We start from the raw sequence: 16196 nt of genomic DNA on the forward strand, positions 1-16196 counted from the left end.
AAAAACTCATAACAGTAATAATACCTACTTTATTTTATAGATTATCCTAATTTAGCACATGGTATTTAAATGCGTTTGGATAAGTAGGTACATAAGAACATATATTAATTTTGTCTCCTGTTTCCGGACAGAAAAACTTGTTCATTAACGAACTTGCTTTTTAAAATACTCAATTTTAAAATTGTAAAAAAATTTTTGGTCCTGATGGCCTAAGATTACACACTTGATAGAAGTCTGTCATATACATATAATTTTGTGTTTTAATACTCAACAGCATATTAATGATAACATTAAACGTGATTGATCTAATCCAGTTTATATTCATTTGCGCCGTATGTAGAGCACTTACGTATGAACGACCTTGGCATTTCGCTCAACTATATTTCATTATATCAATTTCCTGTGCAAAATTATTTCACGGACCCTTGACAAGGTTTTTATGCGTCCATAAAAACCACGTGACGTCAAGAGGACTGGTATCCAGGATGTAGGACAAAGAACTATAAAGACAATGTCGTGGCAACTTGTTTCAATCGACTTGATTCAAAGTTCAAGTTGAAAGTAAGCAGGTACGAGTGCGTTGGTAGAGCATTGTACCTACTTGATATTGAACTTACTAGGGGACATAATTTTGCTTTTATATTGCAGGTGACTTACCTAGTACACAGAAAGGTTCTGGTTTCCATCATCATCTTCATTTGGAACAGCGCTGAGTTTAGGATGTTTGCCTTTTATTTGGGATATCTTTTTAGGGTTCCGTAGCCAAATGGCATAAAACGGAACCCTTATAGTTTCGCCATGTCCGTCTGTCTGTCTGTCTGTCTGTCTGTCTGTCTGTCTGTCTGTCTGTCTGTCTGTCCGAGGCTTTGCTCCGTGGTCGTTAGTGCTAGAAAGCTGAAATTTGGCATGGATATATAAATCAATAAAGCCGACAAAGTCGTACAATAAAATCTAAAAATTTAATTTTTTTTAGGGTACCTCTCCTACACGTAAAGTGGGGGTGAATTTTTTTTTTCGCTTCAACCCTAGAGTGTGGGGTATCGTTGGAAAGGTTTTTCAAAACTAATAGGGGTTTTCAAGAAACATTTTTTGATAAAGTGAATATATTCGGAGATAATCGCTCCGAAAGAAAAAAAAGATGTGTCCCCCCCCCTCTAACTTTTGAACCATAGGTCCAAAAAATATGAAAAAAATCGTGGAAGTAGAGCTTAAGAAAGACATTAAATGAAAACTATAGCGGACATGATCAGTTTAGCTGTTTTTGAGTTATCGCAAAAAGTTTTCCCTTCATAGTAAAAAGACTTACTTTAATTAGGTACTGATTATGCAAATTTGCCTATTTGTTTAACTCGGGTGAAAGTTACCGTTTCATTTCTTGGTTAACAATTTACTATACTTTAAGCTCCAGTTTAGCTTATTGTGACGGAAGAGTAACTACGGAACCCTACACTGAGCGTGGCCCGACATGCTCTTGGCCGGTTATTATTTTATACATAATCGTTGAATACAAATTCGAAGCATCATTATCGCTGAATACATGCTTGTATAAATTGATTTCCTATAATTTTAAAGCCAAATATACTAGACCCAAAATAATGAGTTTTGATCTAGAATGTATCAATAAAAGACGGTTTTATTATTATTCCTAAAACCTTATTCAAACACTACAAAATATTTTAGAAATTTTCGTTAACATGTTAATCTTTTTTGTTCTTCAAAATTGTTTGACTGTCTCCATGAGTATAATTCTCGGCGAATAAAGCGGATACTTCATTGTTTCCCATTTACAAAATGTCAAGAATATTGAGGTACGTGTGGGTGCCGGATCAATGCATCGAATGTAAACCTCAATTATGCCATTATACAATCTAGTTCTAGAAAAGCAAATATCTTATTTTATTAATTGCAAATATTTTCCTTCGGGAAACGGTGTCCTAATTTATAATATTTACAAGATTCTTTCTTATTTTTAGTTTTATCACTTATGGCAAGGCAACGCCACGTTGAGGCAAAGTGCAAGTGCGTGTAAATGCGATAGTGACAGTTGTTTTTTTTTTTTTATACTACGTCGGTGGCAAACAAGCATACGGCCCGCCTGATGGTAGGCAGTATCCGTAGCCTATGTACGCCTGCAACTCGAGAGGAGTTACATGTTCTTTTTGTTATGTTATTTTTGTTTTCCTGTTAAGTTACATGTTTGACTAACATTTCATGAGTCAATAAAGCACCAAAGAACATTCATTATGAAATTGACAGTAATTATTGCGATCATATATGAAGATATAAAATTTTATAGCTATCGTTCAATTACTCATGACACAACAAATAGAAGATAATTATTCTGAAGGTCTTCCAAATCTAGACGTAGGTAATCTAAAATTTATACATGCTATTATGCTATGCTATCCGAAATTCATCTTAATTTAAGTAGGAACTTTTGGCCCAATATAAACTTAGTCTTATATTTAAAATTGTATATGTGTAGTCCCTCGTTTCGCTTTTTGAATGTTATTTGTTTGAATCTTGTCAGCACTGTAACTACTAATATTATCGTCAGTGTAATAATATTAGTTTAGTACCTATTTACCTAACATTTTATACCTCAATCCGAAGGCAATGCCACTTATAAATTATTAGTTTATAAATCCTAGTGGGAATTGTCTCAGGATATAGGTTGCACTTATAATGTAAAAACCAATATCCTCTTTTCTGTATCATCTGCCTATGTCTGTTTTTTTCCCCAATAAAGAAAATAAAATAAAATATTAGTCTTAACTTTTGAGGCTTAGGTAATCGTATTTCACGGAGAGAATTACAACAATCTATCTATTATTTATTATTTTATCGTATCTTATATTATCATAAGATATTAAATTTAACATTTCTGATTTGTTAGAGTGCCTACTTACCTAAGAGTTTTAAAGTAAATACCAGGACGTTTTTTCTACTCGTCAACTGTAGTGGTTGAATTAAGATTTTGTATACCAAACTATAATTGCGTTCTTTTCGTGTATGGGCTCCCAACTCAACTATAATATCCATTTCGATACCCTGCCGTCAACTATAAAAAATGGACCAATCACGTGCCGTCACGCTCTCATAGTACAGAATAAACAGGGGGCTGGCGGGCGATAGGTCACGCATTTATGTCTTTTAGACTACATTTTTGTCTACTGAGATACTTAACATTTTAATTTTCATTAATTATTTAGGTTTTATAGTAAACAAAGTATTATCGTAGATGGCTCGTAGAAAAAGTATTGTACACAATAGTGACATAATCAAGCTTTTCTATCTCGTACCTTACTTAGGCAACTCAGCAAGCTTCATTGCCTAAACACGGTACTCGACTGAAAAGCTCTCTATTATATCACGATTGTACAAAAGACTATTTAAAAACACTGGTATTGACAAGATGGACAAATTGATGAAACCGCAACAAAAACCGGGCAAGTGCGAGTCGGACTCGCGCACGAAGGGTTCCGTACCATTATTTATAAAAACGGCAAAAAAAATTGTTTATTGTATGGGAGCCCCCCTTAAATATTTATTTTATTCTGTTTTTAGTATGTATTGTTATAGCGGCGGAAATACATCATCTGTGAAAATGTCTAGAAACTGTCTAGCTATCACGGTTCATGAGATACAGCCTGGTGACAGACGGACGGACGGACGGACGGACAGCGAAGTCTTAGTAATAGGGTCAAAACCCTTTGGGTACGGAACCCTAAAAACACAAAAGATGCACCTACAAGTTCTACTGATACTAACCTAATCTCAGGTTAATTTAACCCATTGACATTCAAGTAATTATTTAACTATTATTGACGACATTGATTTGACGACCGGTTTGGCCTAGTGGGTAGTGACCCTGCCTACGAAGCTGATGGTCCCGGGTTCAAATCCTGGTAAGGGCATTTATTTGTGTGATGAGCATGGATATTTGTTCCTGAGTCATGGGTGTTTTCTATGTATTTAAGTATTTATAAATATTTATATATTATATATATCGTTGTCTAAGTACCCTCAACACAAGCCTATTGAGCATACTGTGGGACTTAGTCAATTTGTGTAATAATGTCCTATAATATTTATTTATTATTTATTATTATTTATTATAACATGATACCGTACCATTGATCTATGAAGCAATTGTGACGTAACAAATATACCTAGACCTGTAACCTTATGGTGACCTTCACGAAGGTTCCGTGACGAAACAGCCAATAAGTAACGTAATATGTTGCGTGTGCATTTGATAACAAAGAAAGTTTCATTACATGAAGCATCTTCGTGGACAGCGGAGCGTGACCTTTGGGAGTGGGTCAGACGATTCTACGTACGGCAATGGTGTTTTATCGAGAAAATACTTAGAAATGATGCTATTTGCAATAAGTAAACAGGCATCAAATTTAATATTCCACCTAAACTTTTTAGCGAGTTCTACATAGGTCCCATTTCTCTGTAATTTATGGTAGAAACTATTGCCATTGGATCTCTCAAGATATCATAGGGGGGCCAAGGTCTCTTTGAGAAATGTTGGTTTCCTTAAGTTGTATACTAAAGGCAGGTAGTAGGTTAATAATCAAATTGCTATTTCGCACATAAGTTCATAATTATTATAAGTACGCCCCTATATCATTCCTTTATACCGAAGACAATGCAGTTATGGATGTCATTAAACAAAGACACGATCTATTTTATACGATATTTAAAACCTTGGCAAACACGCCACATCTGATTTTTCTAAATCTCCATCTGAATATAATGAGATGACCTTGCGTTTTCCTAATAAGCAAGCCTGCCAAAAACGCTAGTTAATTCTTAGCGTAAATCATTTTCTTCAGAATAGTAAAGAATTACAAAAATTAAATAGCTAATTAGCTGCACGATACGAAATAATTTGCCAGTTCTCGCAACCAGTGCCGGATTAACCATTAAGCAAAATAAGCACTTGCTTAGGGCACCACGTGTAGGGGGGGCACCAAAATCGAAGGAAAAAAAAACGCGCAGGCTGCATCAGCATCGCAGTCGTAGTGTAATACTTATGTACACGAAACTTTTTGATATGTGTGCAAGTACCCATCTGATAATAACGAAGGGTCGTAAGAGAGTGAGAACACGTAAGCACATCTCCAACCTTACGCGGAGGCCATCAAAGCTCATGGCCAAAAAATCTTACCGTCGGGCTTGTGGCCAACCGATTTTCTCGACGTAGTTTACCGATTTTGTAGCGTATTTTGCTCTCTTGCACACCAGATGTGTCAGATGGCCAGGCCGAGTTGCTGCAGAGCCGCGATCCTGCGACCTAATTGTCAAAGTGTTATAAAGGGCCCCGCGAAGGCCAAAAAACAAAAGCATTATCAAGTTGCGCTTTCGAGTTAGGCCAAAGCCGAGCAGTAGGAGGACCGTGATTTCAAGCCACTCTTTTGCAGTTCGGCGTTAGGTCTTATGCGACGCCCTTAGGTCGCGTGGTCCGATCGACTAGTCCGATCAATCGGAATACGAAGTTTTTTTTTTCCTGTTGGCTCGATTGATCGGACTATAAAGACTTAGAAAATCCTGTCAGTCCTACTATCGGTGTAATGGGATTTTAAAAGTTCGTCTAGTTCGATCGATCGAACCACGAGGACGTTTTTTCTTCCTGTTGGATCGATTGATCGGACATAACTGTAGACTTGATATTATTGCTAAGTCTGGCTAATGACACATAAACGTTATCTCATCTTAACTCACTACTAGACACTGGCAATTGATAAGTTTTCTATATTTTCTCTGATAAATATGTAAGATTTTAAATTAAAATAAAATTTGGGTTAAGAATATACCTACAGGGTGGAATTAGATTTTGGGTCAGTAAGGGTAGCTACCAGATCCTGTGCTGCTAGGTAAAAATGGCCTTAAGAGACCATCCCTCGATTTCAAATTGATGAAAATTGGCGGTAACAGATTTCCGGTAAAACATACAGGGTGCGAGAAAAAGGTCATTTTGTTGTTGTTTTTGATGCCAATCGACTCCATTCCTACCCAGGATCACGTCGAAAGTAAGAAAACACTTTTGTTACCAGAAAAGTGTTAAAAACCAGATGTTGGTAGAGTACAAAATTAACCAAAAAATATCGGTCGGACTAACAGGAAAAATAAAAGTTGTGTGATCGGATTAAGAGGATTTTTCAAGGTCTCGTGGTTCGATCGATCGAACTAGACGAACTTTTAAAATCCCGTTACTCCGATAGTAGGACTACGAGAATTAGAGAAGTCCTTATATTCCGATCAATCGAGCCAGCGGGAAAAAAATATATTCGTATTCCGATTGATCGGACTAGTCAGTCGGACCATGCGACCTAAGGGTATGCGACGCCAGGCCTTCTACTTTATGCAAACTGTCTCACTTTCGCTTGGCCATGGAACCAAATCCATGCTGTCCTCTCTCTCAGCTGGGCTGCCTTGCTCACACCTCGCCATTGGTTGTATTATATGATAACGCGCCGCGATCGGACGCTCCGGACGTCCAGCTATTCATACCTCGCCATTGTTCAAATTCAAGCCTTGCTTTCTTCCAGCTCGACCTTTGGCCTCATCCGTAAGCGCCGACCGAACGCTCTGTGCGTTTAGCCTTAGACTTTTCCTTTAAAAACACTGATTTTCACGTTTAAGGCCAATCAAATTAGATCAAAAAATAGCGTTTTGAGGAATTAATTCCCAGCAAGCTGGAAATTGTTTTAATACATTTATTTGGTCCTAAATGCGTGTAATCCGAGTTTGCTCGATCCCAGGAGGTGTCATATTTTGGGATCCTTAGGAGATATTTTTTTCCTTTGGATTGCCAAACCACTCGATGTAGAAGGAACCCACTATCAATTACAATAGCACTTGGTGGATCAGACACTGGTAAGAAAGCGTTTTCTGATTATTAACATGATTTTACCAAAAATAAAAAATGTCGACCTTTTTCTACAATTTACTACGAATACATATTAAGGTACCTTAAATCAATCAATCAATATATTTTATTGCAAGAACATAGTTAAATTACATTTCGAATCCTCAGATATAAATTTTAATAATACTTTAATTAGAACAAATTTTCCGTCGGCCGTACCGTTTTCGATTTACAAGCAAAAAACTGAAAAAGAGGAAACATTTATGCACACCTCCTGGAATGGAGCAAACTCGGATTATACGTATTTTTAGGTCCAAATTCGAAAAAATTGTATTGGCCTAATTGTGACACATTATTATTTAAGAAAACGGGACTTAATCGCGTTTGACTAAGTTCTAAAATTACCTCCAACGTCAAGATAATGATGTCGACTTTACCCAGTCTTCTCCGAGACCATGGGGACAACGCCGTCCTTGAAACGTCTGGTCAGAGGTAATTTTAAAACTTACCCAATTAAGTCCCGTTTTCGTAAACAATAATTTGCTATTTAAGACATTTGTGATTTTGTGGCCGTTGGTACCCGTGGCCCCTACTGAAGCTCGGCCTTTGCCTGTGCGGAGTACGGCCTATGTCTTACGTCTTCGCTTACAATTGGACAATGGTCGGCTCGGCCTCCGCCCTTATGCGAAGCACGGACTTCGAATTTGCTTACACTTGACCTAACCTACTGTTGGAACATTACTGCTGCAGTACTGTCAATTTCGGTGATAAAATGATGTGACGGATTGAAAATTCTATTCTCAGCAGTAATGCGGCAATAAACGTCACTCAATTTACCAAGAAAATTCAATGTAATCTTGATGAGGGGGCACCATGGTCTAGAAATGCTTAGGGCACCAAAATGTCTTAATCCGGCACTGCTCGCAACGTTTTTACGTAAGCTCCCTAAACGCCAAAATTACTCCGCGACAAAGACGCCCTAATGTAGTTTTTTTCGACAGTCAATTGTTTTCTATCACGGTATTTCATTATACAACTCCGTACATAAAGATATTTGGGGACAATACTATGAACGAACATATCGGAACCATGACGTGTATTATAGAAATATTTGCAAAAGTTTTTGCAGGGGCCATTATTATGGCACCGCAGGTTGCCAAAATTAGTTAAATCATATTGAACAACCATCCATAACTGCAAATATACTAATGTTACATTTATGATTATACACGGTATGTTCATACTTACATATAAACAAATACTAAGATTTTGTACAGTGACTGTTCGCAAACTGGATGCATGTGCATGATTGTAACCAGTTGATAGAAAGAAACACCAAAAATAAAGTCTAACAAAATGGTTGTGTCAAATACCCGAAGGTTTTCAATTGAGACTTATTTTGAAGAAAAGCTGTTTTAATCAAAATAAACTTTTTCTAACTTATATTCATTTTCATTCAATCTTTAAACTCATGAGTTAATCTTAAGATTTGTTTTCTTAGTTGGTTAACTAAGAAAACAAATGTTAAGATTAACTCATGAATTTTTTTTTTTTTTATACCACGACGGTGGCAAGCAAGCATACGGCCCGCCTGATGGTAAGCAGTCACCGTAGCCTATGGACGCCTGCAACTCCAGAGGTGTTACATGCGCGTTGCCGACCCTTTAAAAATCTGTACACTCCTTTTTTGAAGAACCTCATACTGTAGACCCTCGGGAAAACCTCGGCAGGTAGCTCATTCCACAACCGGAGCGTGCGCGGGAGGAAGTTCCTCTTAAACCGCACAGTGCGTGACCATTTAGGTTCTAGGGTGTGAGGATGAACACCCTGCCGACGGCGGGCGGTGCGGTGATAGAAAATAGCCATGGGCATCATGTCAAACAATTCTTCAGAGCACAGCCCATTGTACAAGCGGTAGAACACACATAAGGAGGCAAAGTCTCTCCTTAGACTTAAAGGTTCAATACCGCTTGTGAGTTTGGGATCGTCGACGATTCTTACAGCACGTCTTTGAACTGAGTCGAAGGGCCCAAGCTGGCATCCAGGTGCTCCTGCCCAAAGGTGACAGCAATACTCCATATGGGGTCTCACTTGCGATTTATAAAGTAGCAGTCTTTGCCCTGGAGTAAAGTATCGCTTTGCTTTATTGAGCACACCGAGTTTTTTAGATGCCAGCTTTTCATGAGTAACTTATTAGTAAAAAGGTAGATTTAGGTTAGACTATTATAAGTGTGCAACGATTTTGATAGCACACGCAGTGCAAGTGTTATTTTAAACGTCAAATTTCTATGAAATTATGACGTATATCTAAATAAGTAATATTTGCTCTTCGTGTGCTATCAAAATCATCGCAGACTTATCTTGGTCTAACTCTAGAGATAACGAACACAATTTTTAAACTGCATTATGAAGTTTGTAGTGAGCGCAATCGTAAGATGAATTTGAATAGTTTTATCAGCGCAATATTTGCCAGCCCAAATTTGAGATATTCCTCCACTTTACGCGAAGTGAGCAGATTATTAATTAGCTCGATCATTATTGACGTGCGCGTGAGTTGCGCCAGCGGCCTTTTGCCACGCCTGCGCAATGGTGGGAACTCAATACGCATCTAGATTGTGGGAAACTGTGACGGCAATGTCATGATTGACCCTTAATGTCTTTATTAAAGGTTAATGGCGACTTTATCTTCTTATTTCAGCACTCAGATTTATACTCGCTGCCCATATTTTGACGAAATGTTTTTAACGTACGTATCCAGTTTCATGGGACTATTAAAGTTGCTTATAAATTAATACTTTACTCTATCGGTCGTTGCCCGGTGTGTGCACAGGTCTTTATTAATAAGATCGGCTATGCAAGCCACATGCGGGCACATGAACGTCTTCAGCAGCGGAGTTGAAGCAATCGCCGTGGTCGAACGAAACCCGCCAGGAAGGTATAACTAACAAACTTTACAACAAATGTTAGTCCTGCTTACTTAGCTCGTATAATATAGTTATGTATATTTATAGTTTTCGAGTAGGTATATTTTAATAATGTATTTATGTTAGTATGTAAGATATGCATGTACAGTCAGCGTCAAATAATTCGTAGCAGTCAAAGTATCCAAATAGTTCGGTACACCATATATTTAGTATGGTGTACCGAACTATTTGGCCACCTTGACTGCTACGAAGTATTTGACGCTGACTGTACAGTAAGTAGGTAGATGGAGGAAAGTAAATTATAATTGCTAGTATATGTCATGTTAAATTATTTTATAGTGAAGTACCTGACACTAAAATTGGTCAATCGATTACAATGAAAATTACTTCCGGGTGGATACTTAGGCAATAATCTCGCCTTTAATCTTTAAATAATCAAATTACTACGCAAGCACTTGATCGGAACAAGCATTCGATTAGCTTACTCTCATTACAACTAATCCTTTATTTCCGCTACTGACAGACACCGCATGGGACAACGCAAATTAACCTGCCACGGTTGCCGTGTTGCAAGATCTAAGTCGCAGGCACAGCGATTGTCATTTCAAACACGGGCGAAGACTTAGGTGGTCCAGTAAAATTGTGCTCTCGAATCACAAGTAGTTGTTACAGAGTTGGAGGTCAGGTTATTTTAGTTATGGTAACCAACGGGAGTAGACTGACAGAGCCGACGACAGCCAGTGACACCGTGGTCGTGACTGTCGCAACATCGCGCGGTGGTCTAAGGTAGGGCATGCGGAATTTGAGACATTTGACTCTCAAGGAACTATAAATGCATAGATATAATAATATGAATAGAAACAATGGTAACGGTGGGTTATACTAGAATACAGACTATACTTACCGTGGGTGTGTCATGAATGTCATGATCGGTATTACTCGTAAAATAGATAATATATTTTGTTTAGATATAACTACATTTGATATAATTTCAAAGGGTATAATCACTCATTGTATATAATAAACGTTTGAAACAATATATATATATATATATATATATATATATATATATATATATATATATAATTTTATTCCATATAATTACCCTTTGGTATAAAACTTATTTCTTATAACCAACATATTTTATGGTATGATGCTCATGTGATATACAAGTCACATTATATAATTATCAAGTATATTGCTGATATTTTTTATGAACCCATATTTAAAATTTTAACCTAACCTAACCTATTTTTCTGATTGCGATTCGTTTTATGGAGGCGTCTCAGTTCTAACCTACCCTAACCCACATTCCTGGTAGCAATTCGTTTGGCGTAGGGTAGGGGTTCGTTTTATGTAGGAGTCACAGGAGCGGTTTGTTTTGTGTAGGGGTCACAGAACCTAACTTAGTTATACATAGCAGTTCGTTATGTGTAGAACATGGTTTTTTTAAGTATGTAGTATATTTGGGATTATGTACTTCCGTGATTATACCAATTGTACTCTAAATAAAATAAACGTTATACTTAAGGTTACTCTAAATATTATTAGATCAACTAATCGTTAATCGTCATATGTTAATATATTAAGTGTTGTTATACATATAATTCAATAATTTTGTCAAATGAGCGTTATTGCGACTAATATTATAACAAGAAAAATAGCTTTCGATTAACACCCACTTACTGTACGGGCAAAATATTATTGATGAATTTAAGTGGATAATTTGAAATAAAATAAACTTTACATGCCTTCTCAGTTTATGACCATTTAAATAATTATCATAATTCTATAAATCGTGAATTTACATGCTCAATTTGATGAAGAACCATAAACAAATTATTCGCAGTACATGAAATACCATTTAAAAAGTGCAAAAGACAGGTCATACACGAAACGTTGTTCTGATAGTTATTCGGGAATCATAAACATCTATAAAAATAATATATGGTCGTTGTATTATTATTTTTATACTTATCAAAAGTTTATAACTTGCGCCATAAAAATGTTTACAGTAAAGAACGGATCCGTATCTACAATATATATATATCTAGTAAGTAAGTCGTATCGTGTGATTACTACAAAGAGTTACTCGATTTAAATGGAAAGCGTATTTAAATCTAGTTTTAACTCAATGGGAGATGTGATTGTCTCGATAATTTAAATCACGATATTTGATTGCGTAGTTACAAAAAAAAAACATTTTCGGTTTCTTTGTGAAACAGATTTTTTAAGGCTTTAGATAAGTGATAGACTGGTAGCGTAGATAAGTCAAGTGGTTTCACTTTTTCTTCGAACGCCCGATTATGTACCTGGAATGAAAAAACAGCTGGTTAGTGGGTTCACTCTATAAATTAATGAAAATATAATTGCGTCTCAACCACGTAGTCAAATATGATATTATAGACTTCTACATATACTATGAAGGCGCTTCTTAAGAGGAAAGGGAACGAGCACTTCTCCATACAAACGTAGTCCCCATTTTCCTCTCTAGATATTAACCTTTATAGAATGAATGTTAACACCATTTGATATAGCTAAGCTTTTTTTTCGATTTTTTGATTATTATAAGAATTACGAGCAAAAAACGAATCCCGTACAATTGTTTAAATGGTCTAAACTTTTATAATAATTAAATATACAAAAAAATGGCAATCATAGCTGTGTTATACATCAAATAGTTTCTAAAATTCATAGATTGTTACTTACAAGACACTTATGAACACTTATTACTAAAGTACCTAATATTCAATGGTTTACAAAAAAAAATCTAAATATTTTCAATAATATTAATATCCTATGACGAAAATGGGGACTACCTTTGTATGGAAAGATGGTTTCGGGGCGACGGTCCAGTTTCGTCTTAATTGTTTGCGTATCTTTTTTGCTAACAACGAGGAACTGTTTCTTGATAGTGACACCTACTTTAACTTTTACTTAAAATTCAAATAAGAACGATGTACCTATTTAATGTAATAAGCATCGCAGCATTTCATAGTTCATCGGTGACATGACTACTTAAAACAAAACCTATTATGATCAAATTGTGATTCAAAAGCTGTGAATTAGCCTTATCACTTTAAAACTGCTCAAAAAACAATGACCAGATACCTCACATATCCGGCTATCTACGCCCACAAGGAAAACAAATACCTACTTATTGCGAATACAACACACATACAGAAAATAGGTTGCAAAATGGCGACTTATATAATAGTTTGATAACAATACATGTGTCGGCAGTTATACCAATTAGAACACTGCTCGGAGGCCAGCGGCTGCAGTCGTGACCTGACTTCGTACGCAGAGAAATGTGTATCACTTTCAACTTATGTAAAAAATCTTAGATTGAGTGGATGCCAACCTTTTTGTTATGTATTCTTTGTTAAAGCGGCTGACCATAGATAAAATACGAATCTCCGAAGTCTTTAGACATAAAAAATGTGTACCTTACTCTTCAATGCTGTTTTAAGTGAAAAATAAAAAGGTTTTTAATATAGCACATAATTTATTGTATTTGCACCCAAAAGTATATGGTGCAACCGGTGGTGTTAGCGCGACAAATATTAATGAAATAAAATAGTTTGAAGACGATATAATCCATTATATTCTATTTATAAATGAATTAAATTTTAAAAGTTCTTACTTATGCCCTGTTAATTAGTTAGTGTGGATCAAATCGTGGAAGCTACATTTTACCAACTTCCCGATTTCCGATAGAGTTAAAAATTTGCATACATATGTGAGTAGGATGACACCGCAATATTATGATACCATCGAGCTGATCTGATGATCTCTGTGATGGAACAACGCAACCTAATTATGATTGGTTTTTTAGAATTGTCTCGATGAGTTAGTTGCCTGTGGTACGAAAAGTACAGCGTAAAAAGCTTGTACCAAAAAATAATTTAGAGCCAAAAACTTATTATGTACCTATAGACTGTGTCCATAGCGTCGCTGTTCGAAGTATTATCTTAGATGAATATTAAAGTGTGTCTGATTTTACTTTACTAAGTGTATCTTACTTTGTCTATCCAGCCAGTTTTTTTTAATATGGTAAAAAATATGGAATCTAGCAACATATCCGATTTACTCTCAATTTACATATTATCTAAACTAAACTAGACCGACATTCGCTCTAAAAGGTTTAGAACGCCTGACACAAACCTTCCTACATTTCCGCCGCTATTTAATTCACTCACGACCTTGCTGTGTGCAAACACCGGCGCCGGCGCAACCGATCGGCGAAAGGGTTTCGACGAATTCAATTTATGAATGGCAAAAGCGATTGATTAAAGTTTTTATTGTTTTCAAAGTATGTGCCGGCGAAAAATAGTTGGAAAACTATTTTTTGGCATGGCGCCATACCTATTTGGTGGCAAAAATGCATGCTTTACTATACGATGATATATGTGTACTAGTGCCAAACTCACAATAGAGTAACCCTCAAGTACTCAGAAGATAGTGTGCAATACGGAATAGGTACGCCGAAAGCGGATCTTAGGGTTCGAAACAATAATAGAACGACATAGTATGTAGACCCTAGCAGGAATAGAATGCTTAGGTACGGTCACGTCTGAAAATATCGATACGGACAAAGTGCTAAAAATATGTATACACTACCCTAATATAATGGGCCATAAGGTCGTGTATACATATTTTTGGCACTTGGTGGGGGATATGGAGATACAACTTATGTCCTAATATTAGACTCGTACTTACAAGTGTTTGTATAAACGCTCTGTTGATAAAAATAATTTCGTTTGACTTAATTATAAATTAATTGTAAATGAATGCTACGAAAATAACAGCTGTTTCGAAATAGTATTTTATACAATCGTGATATAATAGAGAGCTTTTCAGTCGAGTACCGTGTTTAGGCAATGAAGGTTCCTGAGTTGCCTAAGTGGGGTACAAGATTGAAAACGCGGCGGCACGTGATTTATATTTTTTTTATAGTTGACTACAGCGTATCGAAAGAAATTTTATAGTTGAGTTGAGAGCCCATACATGAAAAGGAGGCAATTATAGTTTGGTATACGAAATCTTAATTCAACTATTACAGTCGATGAGTAGAAAAATAAATAAAAGGTGTTTTACTTTCTGGTATTAGGTTAGTTTTTTTTTTTTCAATATGCCACGCGCGATTCCAACATACTTATCTTGCAATTAACTGAAGTTGCAACACGCGGCCTGACCTGTTACCTAAACATGTCTCCAATCTTCATGATAAGCTCCATAGAAAATCTTGACACATCGACATAAGTCTGCCACTAGTCATCCTATTTCGTGAATAAATGCCATGTCAATCAGCTAGGAAGGAAGTTGCGCCTGATCATTGCGCAATGCATCGACAGCTGATCGGTCAATTGGTGGACGTGCTGCTTTACACTGCTTGGACATTGTTGGGTAGACAGCTAAGATAATGTCATTTATGTAATGCATAAGGTTCGTAGATATACATATCATAGCTACCTATGAACATGTCCTAGGTAACTTATACGATAAATATTAGACTTCAGAAATATGCCGCTTTGTAGCTGGCGGATTACGTATTGATTGTGGCTATTGAGCAACAGCAGTTAACTTTTGCGATTTGCAAAATACCCACTTAAACGTATGTTGCATGTACATGTAAGTACCTATAATAATTAATATTAGTTTTTTTTTATAGATAAAATAGTGAGTACCTACTAATGTAAACTATTCTTTTGATGCGCTTGTAATTCAAGCTATACATATAAAATATAATTTTAATTTTATGTAATTTTTCTCATTAAGTCAAATGTAAATTTCTTTGAGAAAGTTCTTTAAACCTAACTTGTTCGTTAACAGCGTTTATGAAATTGGACATAGATATTTTACATTAAGTATTTATCTGATTATAGAAAACTTTTGCACTAAATGGTACACAGTTTAAATAAATAGCATGTTAAAACTGTTTGATCGATTGAATATTTATTTCTGTTTAATGTTAATAGAATTTGACAATGCTATATTTTATATGATTATTTTTTATAGGTAATAATAGAAATTACTATAAGTAATTTATATAGCATGACTGAGTGCATCCGCTGCACAATTACCTTTAGGACTAATTATTATAAAAGTTAATCATATTTTTACCTACCTACCTATATAGGTAAGTACATACAAACATACATACATACAAACATTTAAATTAATTACTTAAATCAAAAGTCCTAATTTCATTCACATTTACTTGCTAAATAGTAATTTACCGGACGGTAAACCGGTAAACAGAGTCACTTAGCTCGGTATCCAACAACCTTGGCTAACTAGCGATTTAAAGTCGGCGTAAGGTAAGAATTGATATTTGACAATTATGAATCGACTCTTAATTTATATGAAGCTAAGTTCTACCGTTT

At 35.9% G+C, this 16196-nt stretch overlaps 1 protein-coding gene and 1 long non-coding RNA gene across 6 annotated transcripts in view; both read right to left on the minus strand.

Moving 5' to 3' along the window:
• Positions 1-16196, minus strand: part of LOC133518806 (mucin-2) — a 167387-nt gene that overhangs the window by 32127 nt on the left and 119064 nt on the right. The gene's annotated exons all lie outside the window — the stretch shown is intronic.
• The window catches only part of LOC133518813 (uncharacterized), a 113811-nt gene continuing 109164 nt past the window's right edge, over positions 11550-16196 (minus strand). The window contains exon 4 of the long non-coding RNA XR_009799536.1: positions 11550-12119. This is a non-coding gene — a long non-coding RNA (uncharacterized LOC133518813). The remainder of the gene's footprint in view (positions 12120-16196) is intronic.

This window comes from Cydia pomonella, chromosome 6, assembly GCF_033807575.1.
Source record: "Cydia pomonella isolate Wapato2018A chromosome 6, ilCydPomo1, whole genome shotgun sequence".
NCBI lineage: Eukaryota > Metazoa > Arthropoda > Insecta > Lepidoptera > Tortricidae > Cydia > Cydia pomonella.